Raw genomic sequence first — 5,332 nt, 5'->3', positions numbered from 1 at the left:
AAAAAAAAAAAAAAAAAAAAAGGCAAATAAATTCCAATTAAAATAATCTAAATCAAATATTTTTCTGGAATAAAATAACTTATGAAAAAGTGGTGTGGGAAGCGTGACGGTGAAAGCATGAAGCTCTAAAATTCTGAAATTCATCAAAAGATGAGTAAAGAAAAGAAAGGTATCTTCTGATTTGTCATCTACTTACTTTTCTATTTTAATTTAATCAAATATCTATTCACTAATAAGAAAAAAGTATTTTAATATTAATTACTAAGGAATTAAAAATGTAAAACCAATGATCATTAGATTATGAAACACAATTACATGTGCTGTGATGATGCGAATCCTTTTTCTTTTGGTAACTTTTACGTGCTCTCAAATAACAAGGCTTCCCAAATTTAAGTTCAAGATTCTTAATTGACCCATATTTTGTATAAGATGCTTTAAATTACTATTTATAAAAGAAACTTTTCTTTCCAATTTTATTCTCGTCATTGGGATAGAATTATAGAAGAGCGCTGTAATTTGTAATTACATTCATACATCAAACAATTCATTATGATAGTGAAGAAAGTAAGGTACACTTAGATGACAATTTAACAAACTGAAAATCTCAAGTCAAAAGTTAGGGACCCAATTTCATAACTTAGTACTCGCTATCACTTTGTTTTCTTTGGCAAATATGAAACAAAGACTTGAATGATTAAAGAAAGGCGAAAAGGAGATGGCGCTTGAAAGTTGTTGCTTGAAGTAGGAAGATATTCAATTGAAGTGAATTTTGAAAGTGGAGATATGGCAATATCTCCAAGAGAACTTATTCCTTGAGATCCTAATCAATCAAGGAGATGTCATGTTTTATAGATGTTATGACTCGAACTGTGGACCATTCATTGTTAAAAGGTGAGCTTCCAAAATTACGAAAGAAGCGTGTTTTTAAAATGCATTTCTTTTAGTGGATGCTATTATTTGGATCGTGACATCTGGCTTTTTGTGACCATAAAATCAGATTCTAGATGTTTCTAACTTTATATCCATCTATGCGACTATTTGGTTGGACACTCGATTCATTTTTTTTTTTTCATTCTTTTGTGGGCTCCACTGTCTGTTGCCTTTTGAGAGAACTCTTCATTCTTCATGATTTGGGTTTCTCATTCTTGGTTCATTCCAGATTCGTTTGAGTAGTAGACTTTGGGGACGGGTCTTAGTGTTTTGTTGTGATTTCTTGGTGGAAAGTGCTTCGATATGAAGTTTTTCATTTAAAGATAAGTCTCTATAACTTGATCTTGTAATGTCTCGAACTTATTGTATTGTGACTGCCTTTTTGGCTTTATAGTACAACCAAACTTTATCAATTTACAATGGATGCTCAACGGGAGATTAGACGTTAGAAGCACCCGCAAAATTTTTGGGGCTAAGGCTGAAAAATCCTTCATTTTATTTTTTTATTTTTGTAATTTTTCAGCTCGTATTCTATTATTAGGTTTAAATTCTTATTGATCTTGAATGTTTCTCAACTTTTCAATAGACGCGATGGAAGTATTCCTTCATGCTCATTTTTATTCAAATCCCGTTCCTCAAGTTTATTAAGTTGAGACCTAGAAAAAGACAAAACATTTAGGGTCCGTTTGATTGCAATGATTGAATTGAATTGAAAACGAATTTCAAGGAATTGAATTGTCTAGAAATTATTTTCCTGAGAATTGTAAATTATTGTATTTGATTGGTATAATTTTTCACGTGAAAAATGTTGAAATAAAAGTGTTTATTGCTGTTTGTTTGGCTTTGTTTTACATGAAAATTATCAATTAAAGAGATATATTTTACTGGTATTGGGGATGAAATTTATTTCCATTGTCAAAAAAAAAAATCAAGAAAATCATCCATCTTTTAATATTCGTTTAACTTTATTTTACATGAAAATTGCCAATTAAAGGGAAAAAAAATTTTACAATAATTTTTAGAATTTATTTCTATTACCAAAAATAATAATAATAATAATTGCTACAGTAGACATCAAAAAGCTAGAAAATGTCTAGGTGGCATCCAAACCAAGAAAAGGAATTCCACGGGAAATTTTTTGGTATCAAACATCAAAAAGGTAGAAAATGCTCAAATATTTTCCAAGTTCCATGGAATTTTTTTTTTTTTTTTTTATTATTGTTTTATATATATCTAGGTATCCCAGTTTACACCAGACTAAATTCTAGACCTCCAAGACCCATGCCCCTAGAACCTTGGAGGGGGTAAATCGCGAGATATGCCTCAACTGGATCACTGGTTTCCTCCATTGATTGTACACTTCTGCGCACAAGAGACTCTCCTCCACAGTGATTGCTCTATACCAAATTTTTGGCCGCAGGTTCCCACCAGGAATTGAACTCTCCATCCTGCCGCTGGACACAAGCCAATGTTGATTGATCCACCAGTTGAGCTGTGCCCCGGGGGACAGTTCCATGGAATTTCTTTCCTATCAAACATGGCCTTAGAGAAATCATTACTCCAATGCTTTAAAGAAAGTTTGCATCCAGGGAAGAAGAGTCCAGAAACAATCCCTCCAGCTGGCTTAAATGCCTCGACTCTGTGCATGAAAAACAATGAAGTACTAAAATGTGATACTATGCTTTGTTATACCAAATTAGTCTATTAATTCATTTAATATTTTGATGTTGATTACTTTCGATTCAATTCAATTTCATGAATTTAAACAATTTTGATCTATAGATATAGGCGAATTTGTTCATCTATTAAAATGTCTAATTGTAACTAATATAGTAGGGGTTGTATATTGCAAACAATCTTGATTGTTGTTCATTATTTAAGTAAATTATTAAACTTAAAAATTGGTCCGAATATCGACTTGAAAAAAGCAAACAATTAAGGATTAAGATGTCAAACCTATATTAAAATATAAATTTTGGAGTGAATCGACCCAGTTGAGATGACATCACCATGTGAAGACATAGAGATTTGGAATAGTTCTGAATATGGGAAGAAAATCTTCACTTAGCTGTGTTTGAGGTCCATTTTTCTTTTTTTTCAAATTCATTTTCAATTATATATCCTTCCATGAAATAATTTTACACAAATTTATTTTCTATTTTTTAATCACATATTTTTCAAATAAGATGTATAATTAAATGAATCGCTTAATTCTACCTTTCATTTAACGCTATCTAGATCAATATTTTTAGCACTAATAATGCTAAATAACATTATTCATTTCAAAGCTTATTTTCCTTAAATATGAGGATCAAACGAGGCCATAGTAGGGGAGGACCTTGAAAGAAAATCTAAAACATATGCAAGGGCAATTTCGTCAACTTACACAAATTAATTTGAATTAATTAGCTAGAAAATCAACACAATGGCTTAGCATTTAAATTGTCATTTTTCGTGCCCATTTGATAAGGTAGGTGCCTGACCCACTAGAATTTTTATTATGGATTGTTGGACGATACATGTCTCATTCCGCCAACTATGTAGAGCCCAAAGCTGCCGTCCATTGCATGGTTCACAAGCTGCAATTGGTGTCCGTAGTGAAATGGAAATAGTATGGCCCATAATTTAGCATTATTTATTATTGGAAAAAAATCATAAGTAAAAGTTTAAGTATCATACATTCCAAAATTAAGAAAATAAGTTTCAAACTTCAAAAATCAGTTTTTCGTTAAAAATTATTTATGATTTAATTAATTATTAATTAAATATATATAGATCACAGATTTATACAATTTGTTCACAAATTAACGATTTAAGCCCCGTTTGGTACCCATTTTTTCTAAAATGTATTTTTCTGTCTCTTCTTTTCAAGCACATATTCTTTATTAAAATAATATTACACGTAAATAAAAAAAATTTTCTTATTTTTCAACTACACATTTTCCATCAATTTACTATTCAAAAACAAGATCCAAAAAAATCACAATCGCACAAAAAACCTCAACAAATTAGGTCCACAAAAAAGCAGCACCGCAACTTCAATGTTGTTAACAACTAAATGCCGCACCACATCACCACCACAACGACCTGCGGCACCAACAGAACTATCACGACGGCTATTGTGGTGGCAACATTTGGTATTGTGATTGTTGCAGCTGCATCTACTATTGCAGAGGCTGTTGTGGGATCGAGTTCGTCGCCGACTAAATCATTGTCGAAACAGTGTGCCGTGTTTGAAAATTGGTGGGGTTGAAAGTGGTACCCTAGAAGGATGGAGAGAGAATGATTTTAGGGTTTTAATGGAGTAGATGGGGTAGGGTGTATGTGTATAGATTTATTTATAATATTAAAATATTGATTTATAATATTTGAGTTAATATCTGATTTTTGTATAAATAAACATTATATCTTATTTTTGAAATTGGATATTTAAAAGTAGGCCTTTGTGTAATTTCCATTTTATTATTTCTTTTTCGACTATTCAGAGTTGGGTCGAATATGGTCCTTTTCTACTCTCACAGTTTGTGCGAGGTGACATTTTAATTTAATGAGTTAGTTTATGCCTCCCAAGAAAAAAATAAATAAATAAATACATTCAAATTTCTGAGTCCCGTTTGTACGTCAAAATCCACGTAAGCTTTGTCATCAATTGTATCAATTATGTTGTGAATGTTGTAATGCAGAAAAAGAATTACTCGATTTTTTTTTTTAACGTGTATGTTATAATCAAAATAAATATGAATAATTTATTTAAATTCAATGATTAGGTAATTGTTAAAGTTTGAGACTTACGGGGTAATTAGCACATAATGTCCCTCTCTTTTATTGTTATTGTGAAAAACGTATCTACTTTCCATTTTTAACATTTTCATCTTTAATCAGACATTTGATTGTCAAAACATTATTTTCATCTAATTTTTCAATAAAAAGGTGTAAAATGACGAATATACCCTTATATTTAAATAAAATAAAGAAAAGAAAAATAAGGAACTAATTGTAGCCATAGTCCCAATTTTCTTTTAAAAAAAAAGTTCAAACGAATCCCAAACAAATTATTAACTTGGACTATGATTGCAATTAGTTCTTTATTTTTGTTTTTATTTTATTTAAATACGAAGGTATATTCATCATTTTATAGATTTTATTGAAAAATTGGTTGGAAATGATGTTTTGCACAATCAAAATGTATAATTAAGGGCGAAAATGTCAAAAATGGAAGTTATAGGCATTTTACATAATAATAGTGAAAGATAGAGACGTTGTGTGCTAATTATCCAATACAACTATTTGGCTTACAATAATTTCCAATTATTTCACGTATAAATATCATTTTTCCTGAAGTAGAGGTTTTTGAGATATGGGAATGCCCTTAAATATTGCAGCATGTTGCTAATGTTGGAGA

This window comes from Olea europaea, chromosome 13 (assembly GCF_002742605.1).
Source record: "Olea europaea var. sylvestris chromosome 13, O_europaea_v1, whole genome shotgun sequence".
NCBI lineage: Eukaryota > Viridiplantae > Streptophyta > Magnoliopsida > Lamiales > Oleaceae > Olea > Olea europaea.
The sequence above is the reverse complement of the archived record's forward strand: the minus strand, read 5'-3'. Positions refer to the sequence as shown.